This window comes from Myxine glutinosa, chromosome 9, assembly GCF_964187855.1.
Source record: "Myxine glutinosa chromosome 9, kmMyxGlut1.1, whole genome shotgun sequence".
NCBI classification, from domain to species: Eukaryota; Metazoa; Chordata; class Myxini; order Myxiniformes; family Myxinidae; genus Myxine; species Myxine glutinosa.
The window spans coordinates 118,423,665-118,439,607 of record NC_136269.1 but is presented as its reverse complement, the minus strand read 5'-3'; the positions used below and the strand labels follow the sequence as shown (position 1 = coordinate 118,439,607).

Genomic DNA, 15,943 nt, shown 5'->3' with positions numbered 1-15,943 from the left:
GTTTGTTTGTTTGTTTTTGTTACTATTATTATTTCTTATTTTGTGTATGTGAGTGAGTGAGTGGGTGAGGGTGTGTGTTTTTGCATGAATGAATTTTTGCACGAGTGTGTGTGTGTGTTTTTGTATGTTGAGTGGTGTAGGTTGTAAGGGTAGGTGGTTGGTTGGTGTTGTGTGTGTAGGTGGTTGGTTGGTGTTGTGTGTGTATGTGTGTGGATGTGTGTATGAATAATCTGGTGTGTTTTGTTGGTGAGTGGTGAAGGGTATAAAGGTGGGTGTTTGAGTGTTCCACCATGTTTGTTTGGTGCTGTGGATTCTGGATGTGGAGGTGTTGCTGTTGTAATCTGCATTCGCACTGGCTGGGGGGGGGGGGGTATGTACGCATCCAGGTGTAGTTGCTGCATGTGGATGTGTATGTGCCCCTGCTGGCCCACCTTAGCTGACCGTATCGAGGTTGAAGGGCCGAAACGGGATGATGCTGAGGACCTCGACTGACCAGGTGTGTTTTGAACTTGTGTGTATATGTATATGTATATATATATATATTGTAACGAATTTGAGAAAGTGTAACGAATGTGAGAATTATGGTTTTGTTGTGTGTAAATGTCACCCTCCGTAATGTAAAGAAAGGTCGAAGGTCGTCCTCTTAGTTAATTCCATAAACATACACGCAGGGCACCATATATCCTTTTAAATAGTTATTCCCTTATTCTATGTAGTTTAAGGCTGTGTTTCCCAATAGTCGACTCTCCATTGCACCGAATTAAATAAGATTAGGTCCCATCTTCAAAGTGCCGGGTTTGGATGGTTTTCGCCGCAAATGGACTCCATTGAGCACGCGGTCGGTTGGGAGAAGAAAGGCGTGTCTCCGCACCTCATCATAGAAAGGAGGAGTGAGTCTGCCCCGCTCAACCAACCCAGCACGAAGGGGTTTGGCTTGAGCGGGCGGAGAGAGAACGATCTGGGAGGTTCGCGAAGGTTCAAGGGTGGGGCTTAGACGCCACCACCTCAGATGAGATCAGATGAGTCCAAGCAGATGAGCTATGGAGATGAGATACATGCCGCGCTGCAGAGGAGATACGGCAGGAGGCAACTCAAGGAGCGCGCGACGCAGCGGTGCGGAAAAAGGAACTTCGCCCGCGCAGTTTGGAACCGCGGGAGTTCGCACGACCGCGGCTCGGCTTTTTGACGGCGGTGCCTTCCGGCCCGACCGTGCCCAGTCCCCGCTGGACCTTCCTTGCCTCTCCAAGCAATCCACCTTCAGCCATTCATTCCTGCCTGCATTCCCCATGTAAGTGTGATCGTTCGTCTGTCTTTCACGTTGTCCTGGGGTATTAATTAAGCTTGTATAGTTAAGCTAATAATTGCACTGTGTCTCCTTGCTCCCTTCTGTCGTTATTTTCTTATCCTTCTTTCTCCTTGGTTATTTTGATGAGTTGTAAATAATAATAATAAATTAGATTTGTTCTTCCTACCTTGCCTTTCTTTCCCTTACATCCGTCGTCGTTGTGATTTTCCCTCATTAGACACCTGTGGCACGATTTGGCCAACGTTGCAGGATCGGGTTTAGTCTTTGCTAATGGCTCGAACGTCGGGTTGCTAACACCGCTCGGCAAATATAACATCTAAAACCGGGGTTTGAGCGGTACTTGTCTCCCTAGTCTGCGGAGGGACGGATAAAGGTATTCGGGATAAACCCTGGACCCATAACCCTGATCCGTTCCATCCCGCGGGAGAGCGTTACAAGTACCAGGACCGGGGAGACGGCCAGCTTAACAGGACAAGGGGCTAATCACCCCTTGCTAATGGGAGAACCGTCCCCCGTATCCGTAACAATATACATATATATATATATATATATATATATATATATATATATATATATATATATATATATATATATATATATATATTGTTGTGGATATGAGAATGTTTTTTTATTTTATTGTTGTGGTAAAATGTTGTTGTAAAAGGTTGTTGTAAAATATCACCCCTCCTCCCTCCGTTTGTGGTTGTATAAAGGTCAAAGGGCGTTCCCGTAGTTAGTCCATAAAACATACATGCAGGACACGATATATCTTTTTTTGACAGTTATATCCTTATTATGTGTATTAGTGTAAGGCTGTGTCTTCCATTAATTGAAATACTCCATTGCACCAGTGAAAGAGAATAGATCCCCTTTCCTTCCCATCCCCAAAAATCTCCCTTTCCTTCCCATCCCCAAAACCTCCATTTCCATATTACATCCCCTCTCGTCACTGCTGAGCCCTCGATTCCCAATCACCTCCCCTCCAATAACCGCCATTGACCATGTGCTTTGAGTCGGAGAAGAAAGGCGTGTCTCCACCTCGTCAGAGGGGAGGAGGGGCGTGCCCGCCCGTCGTCATCCAGGGCGGAGCCCGAGGGTCGCGCGACCAACCAGGGCCGAGGTGAGCACCCCGATGGGCGTGTCCAAAACGCCGGCGGCGTAATCGCTGGAGGCGCTATAAAAGGCGCAAACGGAAGTGGTCACAGTGAGTTGGTCGGAGATGCACTTTGAGTTGGTCACAAGGAGTTGGTCTGAGTTGGTCTGAGTCGGTTGCCAGAGGAGGGTCAGTGGTTGCGTTGGTAAGGAGTCGGTGGTCAGTTGGTGACGGTGAGGAGTCGGTGGTGAGGAGTGAGAGAAACAAGAAAGAGTTGAGGGTTTGGACCAGACAAGTCCTGGGAACGCAGCGGACGGAGGCCGCAGCAGCAAGAGCACCCAACAGCCAAAGGGGGCCTGAACGGCGGTTTGGAGCAGGGCCGAAGAGGAACGGCGGCTGCTAAACGCGCCGGTGGTGCTGCGGGACCCCCTTGGACCTCCCTCTCCCTCCAACCATCCACCTCCTGCCTTTCCACCCTTCTTGTATACGTGAGTTTGTTTTGTTTGTTCTGTCATGGGTTAATTAAGCTGTATAAGTTAATAATTGCACTGTGTCTCTAATCCTTCTGTATATTATTTTATTATCTTTCCTTCTCCTTGGTTACTTTGAGCATGTAAATAGTAGGAATAAATTTAGTGGTATTTCCAACCTTTTTGTCTTCTACTTCTTCTTCTTCACATCCGTGTCGCCTTTGTCTTTTCCCGATTGACTAGTTGTGGTGCGATACGGCCAAAGTTCTGGGTGAATCGGGTGAGTCAGGGATCCTGTTAGGTCGCGGTCATACACCACCGCTCGGTCATCATAACATCTAAACCGCGATCTGTAACAATTGGTGTCAGGGAGTGAGATACGAGGCCCGAACCAAATTTTTAAAACAGCTAAAAAAAAAAAAATTTGGTCAAAATTTGAAGCGGCCGAAATTTGGTTTGTTTTACAAAACCCGAATTTTGAAATCGCGCCATGGCTGGTCAAGGCGATGGGATGTCGGTGGGAGAGATAGACGGGGTAGAATCGACCCAGGACCTCGGGGAAATGTATGTGGAAGAGGGCAATGAGGAGGTGGTTGAGGAGGTTTCAGGCGCGCAAAATGGCGCCTCGCACATGGCTACGGCGGCCGCGCCCGCTGCACAAGTGGGAGGGATTGACATGCAGGCCCTCATTGCGCAGCTACAGGCAGCTGTACAGATGAGTATGGGGAGCCAAATTGAGCGACTGGGTGAGCGATTGGAGGGCCAAATGGGACAAATGGGGAACCGGATGGATGCTCAGGGTGAGCAATTGGGGGTAATGAGGGACGAAGCGAGGGGTACCGGTGAGGGATTAGACAAGAAATTTGAGGGATTAGACAAGAAATTTGAGGGGTTAGACAATGGGATAGAAGGGGTGAAACATGGGTTAACGGGGGTGGAAAATAGAATGGCTGCCCAGGAGAATCAGATAGAGGGGGTGAAAAATGGGTTAATGGGGTTAGAAAATAGGATGGAAAGCAAATTGCGGGAAATAGGGGAGCAATCCGCCCGAGAAATTAAACAAATGGGAGAGCAGATAGAGGAGGTGAAAATAGGGGTAGAAACCAAACTGGATGCTCAGAGGGATGAATTGGGACAGATGAGGGTGGCATCTACAAAAGAGAGAGAGGAGATGAAGGAGGAGATACGACGAGGTGTAGGTGAGGAGGTCTCGGGGCTACGCGAGGAGGTAAAGCGAGGCGAAAAGCGTATAGAGAAAGAGGTGAGAAATAATACGGCAAAGTTACAAGGGGGAATAGAAGATCTGACGGAGGAGGTGGAACAGCTGACAGAGGGACAAACGAAGTTAGTGGAGCAGGTTCAAAGGAACACTGCAGTACTCGGAGGGTTAAAGGCGACACAAAAAGAAATTAAAAACGAATTAATAGCGACGCAGAGGCAATGTCAGATGGTACGGGAGGAACTGACAATGAGGGTGGACGAGGTGACAGAGATAATGGAGACAAAGGACTGGCAGGTGAGGATGCACATAGAGACGGTCACGGTAGCCTTAGAGGACGAACTTGAGGAGACGCACCGAGAAATAAAAGAGGTTAAACAAAAATTAGAGGAAGTGGAAGAAGAGGTGAGTGAAATTAAGAAGAGACGGACAGAAACTAAGAGAGAAATAAAGGAGGAGATAGCGGAATATGTACAAGGTCGGTGCTCAACTCATAATGTGATGCTCACTAACCAAATAAAGAGTTTGCAGGTGGCAAAGGAGGAGCGGAGACGAGGTACGGAGGTGAGTGGCAATGTATATGATGTGAGGAAAACTTCAGTCGGCTTGGGGATTGGTTTGGATCCGGGTGTTCGTGAGAGGCCGTTGGTGAAGTGTGCGACAGGTCTGGTGTGCGAAAAAAGAGGTGTGCGAGAATGTCCGACCATGGGGTGTGTGAGGAAAAAAGTGCACGCCGAGGAGTGAGTGTGCCGTCAAGAGTGAGTTGGTCGAAGCGCGTGTGCGAGGGGGTACATGGAAGCGCGGTGTGGTGAGTGTTACAGAGGATGTAACGAGGAAGTGTACGCCTGTGGTGAGTGTTACAGAGGATGTAACGGGAGAGTGTGCGCGAGAAAGGTGTGTAACGGACGGGTGCATGAGGAAAGAGTGTGCCGTCGAGAGTAAGGGTGAGTGCGCTGTCAAGAATGGAGGTGGAAGTAGTGAGAGTGAAACGGAGCGTGAGTTGGTTGTGACAGGTGAGCGAGGATGTACACCTGGAATGGAAGGATGCACACCTGGAATGGTAGAGCGTGAGTGGGAATGCACGCTGGAATTGGTAGTGAGGCACGTGGTTGGGTGTGCGGGTGAGAGCACACCTGTGATTGTCACAAAGGAGGTGACCGAGAAAGGGGCGCGAAGAGGTGTGTTGGTGAGGTGTGCGAGCGACGAATGTGTGCCAAGGTGTTCGGAGGTCAGGTGTGTGACCAAGTCGGTGAGCGGAATGAGTGTACCGAGGTGTGTAAGAAACGGTACGACGAGGAGCATGGAGACGGCTGCATGTATGAGCAAGAAAGGGGTAGCGTATGCTTGTAAGCATCCAGGTGAGGCGTCGACGGTAACCGGTTTAGCAGTTAGGGCGACTTATAGCCGAATCGGGCCCTCGGTGCGTGCCGGGCTTCGCGTGCCGCGAGAACCAGCGGGGATCCGAGCCACGGCGGGTTCGAAAGGACCGCCGTGCGCGATCCACGCTGGGCCTCGCATGGAACGGCCGCGTCCGGGCTCCACGAGGCGGAGCGGGCAGCCCGATAGGACGGGTCGTCATGGCGACCACTTTCTATTGAGACGTGCCGGCAGGTCGAGATCGGGACATTGGATGGCTCCACGCCGAGGTGGTGCGTGGGATCTCGGCCCGGGTAAGCCCCCGCCCCTGCCCCGAATGCGGGACGCATCCAGCCGCCGGCACAAAAGAAACCGCGTTCATTGCTCGGCTGTACGAAGCCGGGCTGTAGACGTGAATTGGCACACCGAGAGGATGTAATAAGTAGACGGGTGATAGTGATAATGGTAGTGATTCGATACGAAATTTGTAATAGTGGGTAGAATTGGCAGTAAATGGAAAATTTTTGAATTGGTTGGAATGTGGACGAGCAAAATTGATAGAGAGACCCCCGATGTGGTGGGATGGCAAATCCACCATCCCTCACAGAAGTGGGGCAAATGCGCAATAGTTTATGGGGTGGCTATGACAACCGAGCCAGGGAGGGCTTGGATAATTGTAGGGATCTAGCGAAGATGACATTAGGTAACGTTAAGTTTAGTTAGTGACTGATACCTGTAGTGGGGACGCAGGTAGATTAGTGTGGATTATAATGACGTGGGAGCGCAATAGTTTAAAGGGACGACTGGGAAGCGCAAGTTTCAGAGGGGAGTAGTTAGCTGAGATGATGCCGTGTGTTTGAGAATTGAATAGGTGTGATTGCACAGGTGTGCAACTGAACAGGTGTGTGGAGCAGTGTATGAGGGAGTTGTGGTGATTGCGTGTTGTGTTGACCAAATGGTCCAGGAAGAGGAGGAGGGTGCAGGTGGCACCAGGTAGGATTGCACAGGTGTGCAACGACAGGTGAATGAAAGACAGGTGTATGGAATAAATGGTCTGGAGGATTGGAATGGATGGTCGTGGAGTGAGAATGGTGGAAATTGTGGAGTGGAGTGGATGGTGCGAAGGTGTGAATGGGGGAAGAGTGGACCCCCATCACGGATACCCGGGGCGGGTAGTGTAAGTGTTAGGTAGAGGGTACAGGTAAATTGTGGTTGGATATTGGCATCTGTGGTGCGGATGCAGAATGGTATGTGGATGGGTGCATTAGTGTTGTGGAAATGGCTGGGCGTGTAGCCTGTTAGGGTGTGTAGTTGGTTTGGGCACTCCACCACTGTGAGGATGTCGGCCAGGTGAGGCCGCAGGTGGGCTCTGGGAGCCGGTAGTAGTTGTTGTGGATGGGGCCCGAGGATCCGGAGGACGGACCCGGGTAGCCCAGTGCCAGAGGGCACCGAGTGGGGTGACAGAGCCAGGAGGGGCTGTCCCCAGTTAGATAGGTTAGGGTGAGGAGCAGGTAAGCTCGGGTGGCAACTGCAGTGGTGGAGGTGTGCAGGTGGGTAGACCTGCAGGGAGAGCTACACGTCGCAGCCCAGAAATTGTGCGAGGCACCGGGAGAGGAATCGGGGGAGTGAGACCCCAAATTGAGAAGCACCACCGTTTGGTCAATGGGAATTGGTTTTTAGAACCCATAGTGTAAGTTGGCCAATGGATTGGCAGGGAAAGACCCCGGGTAGTGTAAAGTGTGTTAAAATCATTTAGAGGATAGTTAGGATGAAGGATCTCCTCGCACCATCTGCATCCACTCACCTGAGGTGACAGGTACTCCACACCATGCCATGTTTTGATTATTTTTTATGATGCAAATGTTTGGATTGTGAGACGCATCATGACGTGGGTGTGGCATTGTGCGTAATTCCATCTCTCCCTCCTTATGAGGATTGATGATGAATTGGTGATGGCAAATTTTGAAGTAGAGGGATTGTAGAGACGAATTTGGTATAGGGGAATATGGGGAAGACGTGACAGTAGTGACGAATTTGTAAATGTGTAGATTTTTGTACATATGGGGTAAGGGCAAGGGTAGGGTAGGTGACAGGGGGGTGACGTACGGTAGGGACGAGCTTTCTCACTTCGCCCTCCGTACGCATTTCGCCTTGCATTGCCTTATTGATGTGTACCCTTGTGACCTTACCCCTCGCTCAATTGTCTTTCCCCTTTTGTCTCCCACATGACCTGTGCGCCGTTGGGCGCCGAGGGGAGCGTGCGTGGGTCGGCCATTGTGCGCCCGAAATTCCCAGAACCAGCTGTCTGCATCGATGCACCACATTATGGACCACATGCCTGTGGCCGAGCACCACTTATGGACCCCATGGGTTGGGGCATGGCCCCTCTGCTGGAACCGGCCATGAGGGCCCGAAATCTTGCTGGCGGACCTTGGCCACAGGGCACCGATGCCCCACAGGTGAACCACACATAGTCGGCCCTGTGGGCCATAAATAAAGCAAATAAAAAAGGACACATTGGGCACACTTTATTGAAAATAGGCCGCCAGTAAGCAAAGCAAAATGAAAATGACAACATCTGGAAGACAAATAATAATCACCAGCAGAGGGAGCCGAAGAGCAAGAGACACCTGCAGGGTTAGGGGTTGTTGATTTTATTTTTATTGAACATTGTTGAACAGTGATGACTGCACCGATTGGTGCTTGAGGGTGCTTTGGTGCGTTTTTGGGTGCGTTCATGGTGCGTCGATGCAGAGCAGACTGTCTCCCCCCCAGAAAGAACAATTACAGGTCCTGGGTTAGTTTTGTAAATAAAAATAGCGTCAATTGTAAATAATGCTTCCCACCGTCAGTGTGTAGTTTGAAGACCATTCCGCAATTCGGTTAACTGTGGGCGTAAGTCTGTTAGGCAGGGTGCAATGGAGCAGCGGGACACATTTATTTATGTTTTAAAACAGTCGCACTCAGGGTCAGGTTAAAAGTAGAGGGAACTACACCTACGTGCCACACTAAGGTAAAAGTTATAGGCCCGGTACGTGCCTAAGGGGAGGAGGGTGCAGTGTTGTGGATATGAGAATGTTTTTTTATTTTATTGTTGTGGTAAAATGTTGTTGTAAAAGGTTGTTGTAAAATATCACCCCTCCTCCCTCCGTTTGTGGTTGTATAAAGGTCAAAGGGCGTTCCCATAGTTAGTCCATAAAACATACATGCAGGACACGATATATCTTTTTTTGACAGTTATATCCTTATTATGTGTATTAGTGTAAGGCTGTGTCTTCCATTAATTGAAATACTCCATTGCACCAGTGAAAGAGAATAGAGGGTCATTCCATGTCAAATCATCAAAGAATCTGCCGTCATCTCTCAGATTTTTGTAAAACTTTGGGAACCAATTGGGACCCATGAAAAACGGCAAGAACTCAAATATTTTTGCTAACAGCCTCTTAATTAGTGAGATACAGACTAACGAACTTTGGACTAATTAGCGCGACGTCGCGAATTCAAATGGCCATATCTCTAAAAGTATAACACCTAGAGAGCTGGTTTTGGTGTCATTTTAAAGGTATTTTCATGCCCTATGAATTTGTCTGGGCAACATTTTCCTACCTCCAACCACAAAAAAGTTATCACAAAATATAAACTTCAATTGTGAATCCCCAAAAAATGTATCCTTCAAATTTCCTCAAATTCATCCCAGAGGTACCTTATGATGTCAAGAAGCTTCCACATAAATTTTGTGATGGGCACTCCAATAGTTTCTGAGATATGAGCAATAATGTACATGTACGTATGGCATATAGGTTCGAAAATCAGCATTTGTAATGTATTATACAATCAATAAGTGAGTTCAAGTACACAGTGTTCACTAACCTGACTTAGGCTTTCAATTTCCTCTTCAATGCAGCAACAGCAGCACTTGTTTCTTTCTTGGAAATACAATATGTCCTTCCAGTTGCAGTGGTTGGTTCAACAGTAGTAAGCACATCCTGGTAGTCAATAGTGAGAGGGTCTGCTGGTTCCGGAAATGTATATGATGGGGATGGTCCATGTGGATGGAGGAACTTAACATCCACCTCATGCCTCTCTGGGGTATGTTCCATGACACATGCAACCCACCAGTGACCATCATAATCCACTGTAACATAACCAGTTGTGGCTGAGACATTGTGATCGATCATCCCAGGTGTAAGTTTCAAACTTGATTCAAACTTGATTCAAACTTGTGCTTGAGTTGTTCTATCATCTCCTGTCCTGCATCCTGGAGTTTGTTAGATGGCAATCCTGTCGCGATTTCCAATTTTTTCTTCACAGTGTCACCGATTTTCTTGGTTTTGGATTTCACATATTTATCTGCAGCAAGTCTCTTTTTTGGAATAGGTGATTCTCCAATCAATCCCAAAGACTCATTCAGTGTATTCAGTTCCATTTCAGGAGAATGAAATTCAAACTCCCCTGAACTGCCTGGTATTGGTGATTCACCTCCACCATCATTGTCCTCACTACTGCTAATAGCGCTGCTGGTCACTGGTAATGGTATTTCACTCTGAGTCTCTACCACACCTGGTTGTCTTTTTGCCAGTTTCTTACGACACTGGGTACAGATTTTCTGTGCACTTTGCAGTTTGAGGCTTGGATGAGCGGCTATGGCTTTTTGGCTAACAGCTCTCAAGCCAGACGACTTTGGTTTTTCATGAGCTCCAAAGGGATTGCAGCAGGATTTCTGCTTCAAGATGAACTTTTCCTTGGCAGTCGTCATTTTTCTGCAGCTCCTTCAGAAGTGAACTGCCAATTTCTGTTGGTGGCAGGCCTAAGCATTACACTAAGCCAACTTGGACTTTCCCTGGGGATCTTAGACTGTGAAAGTTGCATCACCTCGAATTACCCACATGGGAAATCCCAGTTGGAATTCCCCAGATGAGAATTCCCCTCAGGCCCAGTTGAAAATGAAAGTATATGATACTTCAAAGCAATTGATGGTTGTTCCCTGTGTTCCCTGTCATGGCTAGGTTAGAATGATTGTATAATACATTACAAATGCTGATTTTCGAACCTATATGCCATACGTACATGTACATTATTGCTCATATCTCAGAAACTATTGGAGTGCCCATCACAAAACTTATGTGGAAGCTTCTTGACATCATAAGGTACATCTGGGATGAATTTGAGGAAATTTGAAGGATACATTTTTTTTGGATTCACGATTGAAGTTTATATTTTGTGATAACTTTTTTGTGATTGGAGGTAGGAAAATGTTGCCCAGACAAATTTATAGGGCATGAAAATACCTTTAAAATGACACCAAAACCAGCTCTCTAGGTGTTATACTTTTAGAGATATGGCCATTTGAATTCGCGACATCGCGCTAATTAGTCCAAAGTTCGTTAACCTGTATCTCACTAATTAAGAGGCTGTTAGCAAAAATATTTGAGTTCTAGCTGTTTTTCATGGGTCCCAATTGGTTCCCAAAGTTTTACAAAAATCTGAGAGATGACGGCAGATTCTTTGATGATTTGACATGGAATGACCCTAGATCCCCTTTCCTTCCCATCCCCAAAAATCTCCCTTTCCTTCCCATCCCCAAAACCTCCATTTCCATATTACATCCCCTCTCGTCACTGCTGAGCCCTCGATTCCCAATCACCTCCCCTCCAATAACCGCCATTGACCATGTGCTTTGAGTCGGAGAAGAAAGGCGTGTCTCCACCTCGTCAGAGGGGAGGAGGGGCGTGCCCGCCCGTCGTCATCCAGGGCGGAGCCCGAGGGTCGCGCGACCAACCAGGGCCGAGGTGAGCACCCCGATGGGCGTGTCCAAAACGCCGGCGGCGTAATCGCTGGAGGCGCTATAAAAGGCGCAAACGGAAGTGGTCACAGTGAGTTGGTCGGAGATGCACTTTGAGTTGGTCACAAGGAGTTGGTCTGAGTTGGTCTGAGTCGGTTGCCAGAGGAGGGTCAGTGGTTGCGTTGGTAAGGAGTCGGTGGTCAGTTGGTGACGGTGAGGAGTCGGTGGTGAGGAGTGAGAGAAACAAGAAAGAGTTGAGGGTTTGGACCAGACAAGTCCTGGGAACGCAGCGGACGGAGGCCGCAGCAGCAAGAGCACCCAACAGCCAAAGGGGGCCTGAACGGCGGTTTGGAGCAAGGCCGAAGAGGAACGGCGGCTGCTAAACACGCCGGTGGTGCTGCGGGACCCCCTTGGACCTCCCTCTCCCTCCAACCATCCACCTCCTGCCTTTCCACCCTTCTTGTATACGTGAGTTTGTTTTGTTTGTTCTGTCATGGGTTAATTAAGCTGTATAAGTTAATAATTGCACTGTGTCTCTAATCCTTCTGTATATTATTTTATTATCTTTCCTTCTCCTTGGTTACTTTGAGCATGTAAATAGTAGGAATAAATTTAGTGGTATTTCCAACCTTTTTGTCTTCTACTTCTTCTTCTTCACATCCGTGTCGCCTTTGTCTTTTCCCGATTGACTAGTTGTGGTGCGATACGGCCAAAGTTCTGGGTGAATCGGGTGAGTCAGGGATCCTGTTAGGTCGCGGTCATACACCACCGCTCGGTCATCATAACATCTAAACCGCGATCTGTAACAATATATATATATATATATATATATATATATATATATATATATATATATATATATATATATATATATATATATATATATATATATATTGTTGTGGATTTGAGAATGGTGTTGTAGTTTTTATTATCGTTGTAAGTGTAATGAAATTGTTGTAAATATCACCCTCCTTCCTCCATTTGTTGTGTATAAAGGTCAAAGGTCGTTCCCGTAGTTATTCCATTTACAATCACGTAGCAAATCATAGCTCTCCCTGTTCAGTAGTTATCTCCTTATTATGTGTATTAGTTTAAGGCTTTGTCTTCCATTATTTTATTTTATTTTTATTTTTTTTGTATACTGAATCGAGGCTCGTGAAAGAGCTAACATTTATTTCACAAACAAATCAACCAGACAAACAAAATATACAAAAAGAGGGAGCGGAAGACAAGATGGGGAGAGAAGGGGAAGAAATTGCTGACACTCCATTGCACCGAATTCAAATAAGGTAGATTCCCTTCGCATTCCCCTTTTGTCATCAATTGCCAACTGCATTGGGCGGTTTTCGGCGTGCGGTTTTCTGCATTCGCCGCTGCTGCTTTGTGGTTTTCGCCGCAAAACTCCATTGAACCCGCGGTCAGATCGGAGAAGAAGGGGGAGGAGTCGCCGAATCCAGGGCGTTGGCCGCCGATCGTCATCACAAGGTGGAGCCAGCGAGCCCCGACCCGCCAATCAGGCCCGGTGAGAGGCCAGCTCAGGCGTGGCGCGGGTTGATCTGGAGGCGAGCTATAAAAGCGTGCGCGGAAGCCTTTGAGGTTGTCGGAGAGAGAGATGCGGCAGACTTTTTTTTTCTTTTTTTTCTTTTTTTTCTTTTTTTTTTTTTCTTTTTTTTTTTTTTTTTTTTTTTTTGTTTTGTTTTGTTTTGTTTTGTATACTGAATCGAGGCTCGTGAAAGAGCTAACATTTATTTCACAAACAAATCAACCAGACAAACAAAATATACAAAAGAGGGAGCGGAAGCCAAGATGGGGAGAGAAGGGGAAGCACACAACCACAACATTTGAGAGCAGGGAGAAGTGTGGGAGGGAGAGAGCTTGGGGGCAGGAGGCGTGGGAAGGGGAGGGGGGGGGGGAGGGGAGAGGTATAAAACACATGGGGACCGAAATTAGCGGGGTAGAAAAGATCAAGGTTTTGGATGGGGGAGGATAAGAGATGGTGGTGAACAGCTGTTTTAAAGACCTGGAGGGTAGAGTGGGATTGAAGAGAGTGAGGGAATTTGTTCCAGAGGCGGGAGAAAAGAGGCATGAAGGAGTGAAGGTGAGCAGAAAGTCTTGATTTTGGCAGTTTAACCATAAGAGGGTTGCAGGCAGATCTTGTGCGACCTGTAGGAATATTTGGGGGACAGAGCCCAGAGAGGGCTGGGGGGGCAAGGCCAGAGAGGAGTCGGTAGAAGACGGAAAGACCACCAACCTGCCTGCGGTGAGTGAGTGAAAGGCCCTTGGAGTTAGCTTCATCGCGGGAGATTCCAATGATTCTGAACGCTTTGGTTTCAACAGCGTGAAGACGGGCTAGGTGTGAGGCAGGAGCACCAGACCAGAGGGGAGAGCAGTATTCCATAGAGCTGCGGATGAAAGCCTTGTATGTGGTGAGGAGCTCAGGTGTGTCAAGGAAGGACTTCACACGACGGAGGCTGCCCAGTCGGCGACTGGCTTTGGAGGCCAGATTTGAAATGTGGTTTTCCCAGGAAAGATCATGGCAAATAGTGAGACCCAAAAGCTTGAGTGACAGAACTTCTTGGAGAGGATTATTCAGAAAGTGGATGGGAGGGTTTTCCAGTCGGTCTTTTCGGAGAGACATCGTAAGAGTGTGAGATTTATCAGGATTGAAAGACATGTTCCATTTGTTTGCCCAGTCTGTGATTTTGTCCAGGTCTGCAGAGAGTGAGGAGGCTGCAGTCTTCCGATCTGAGGGATGAGGAATGGAGCGACAGAGAGTAGAGTCGTCAGCAAAGAGATAGAGAGGATTTTCAAGAGAGTCAGAGAGATCATTGATGAAGACCAGGAAAAGATGAGTCCAGAGCGAGAAAAGTGACGGAGCCCCACGAGCAGTACCACCAGGCAGCGTTGACTCCACCAGGCAGCTTTGACTCCACCAGGCAGCGTTGGCTCCACCAGGCAGCTTCGACCCGTTACCACGCGGGAACCAGGATCGGTGGCCGTCGAGGTCCAGCCCGACGTCCCGTGCGGGATCAAGCCTGAACCATCTGCTCCAGCTGAACCTTCCTCTCTCCTTCCAGTCCTTCGTTCCTGCCTCCATTCCATCCTTCTGTGCATGTGAGTTTGTTCTGTGTGTCTTGTCCTTGGGGTTAAGTAAGACTGTCGTAGGTAAGCTAATTTGCACTGTGTCTCTTCTTCTTCTGTATTTTATTTTATTATCTTTCCTCCTCCTTGGTTACTTTTCATTGTGCACATAATAGGTTGAAATAAATCATATTCGTATTTCCTTCTGCTGTCTTCCTCTTCTTCACATCCTTCGTCTTTGTCTTTTCCCCATTGAAAACCTGTGGCACGATTTGGCCAACGTTCAAGGATCGGGTCTAGTCCTTGTTAATAGTTCGTGCCGCGGTTGCTAAAACCGCTCGGCAATTAACATCTGTCCGCGGTACGAACGGGGCTGTGCACCTGCCTTTCCGGAGTTAGCTGGGCAGCGTCAGGGACCCCGTCGGTCAGTCAGAGACGAGGGGATTAATCCCCCCTCGGTAAGGGGAACAGAGGCCGACGTTGGGTTCCGTAGCAATATATATATATATATATATATATATATATACGTATATATATATATACGTATATATATATATACATACATATATATATACATACATATATATATACATACATATATATATACATACATATATATATATATATATATATATATATATATATATATATATATATATATATATATATATATATATATATATATATATATAAATATATATATATATATATATATATATATATATATATATATAAATATATATATATACAGTGGAACCTTGACTTACGAGTGCCCCAACTTACGAGTTTTTCGAGATACGAGCCGTCGCTCGGGCGGTTTATTGCTTTGAGATGCGAGCCGAGATCTGAGTTATGAGCTTTCGCCACCCGGTCACGTGGTTATCTTGCCGTGCAAGTACAGTATCTCTGTCGTATAGCGCTGCATTTTTGTTTTCGCATGTTGGTTATTTTGAGTTTACGCCACCAGGTGGGTTCCGGTCACGTGGTTATCTTGCCGTGCAAGTACAGTATCTCTGCCGTCAACTTGTTCAGAGTGCCGGCGATAGCTCGCCTTCTCTTTGTGGAAAACACGGTACTGAGAAGAAGAAGATGATGTGCTTGGATATAAAACACGCAATCGTCGAAAAACATGAGCGAGGTGTCGAGGAGGACGTATATAACGGCAGAGGAGAAGAGCATGCCAGGCCACAACTTGTGGATATAAAACACGCAATCGTCGTGTTTTATATAAAACTTGTGCTTGGATATAAAACACGCAATCGTCGAAAAACATGAGCGAGGTGCCGAGGAGGACGTATATAACGGCAGAGGAGAAGAGCATGCCAGGCCACAACTTGTTCAGAGTGCCGGCGATAGCTCGCCTTCTCTTTGTGGAAAACACGGTGAGATCCTTAACATCCAACAACTAATGGGACGCAAACGGGGCGCCCAGTTTAGCGGTACACACATTGATGAATCACCCTGCCTGTGATTCACCCATGACAGGTTATAGCTGGGTCGGGATTCAAACCCAGGCTGGACAGTTTAGACTTTAGAGTCAAGTGTGCGTACCTCCAGTCCAGGCCATCCTGCCAACTTGTATGCTGGATACAGGTGAAATATAAAGCGCGAGATATTTTTATATATACTGTATATT

The 15,943-nt window shown here is 47.4% G+C and overlaps 1 protein-coding gene across 1 annotated transcript in view; it reads right to left on the bottom strand.

Annotated features, from left to right (window-relative positions):
* The window catches only part of LOC137435042 (rho GTPase-activating protein 5), a 100,345-nt gene that overhangs the window by 64,949 nt on the left and 19,453 nt on the right, over positions 1 to 15,943 (bottom strand). The gene's annotated exons all lie outside the window — the stretch shown is intronic.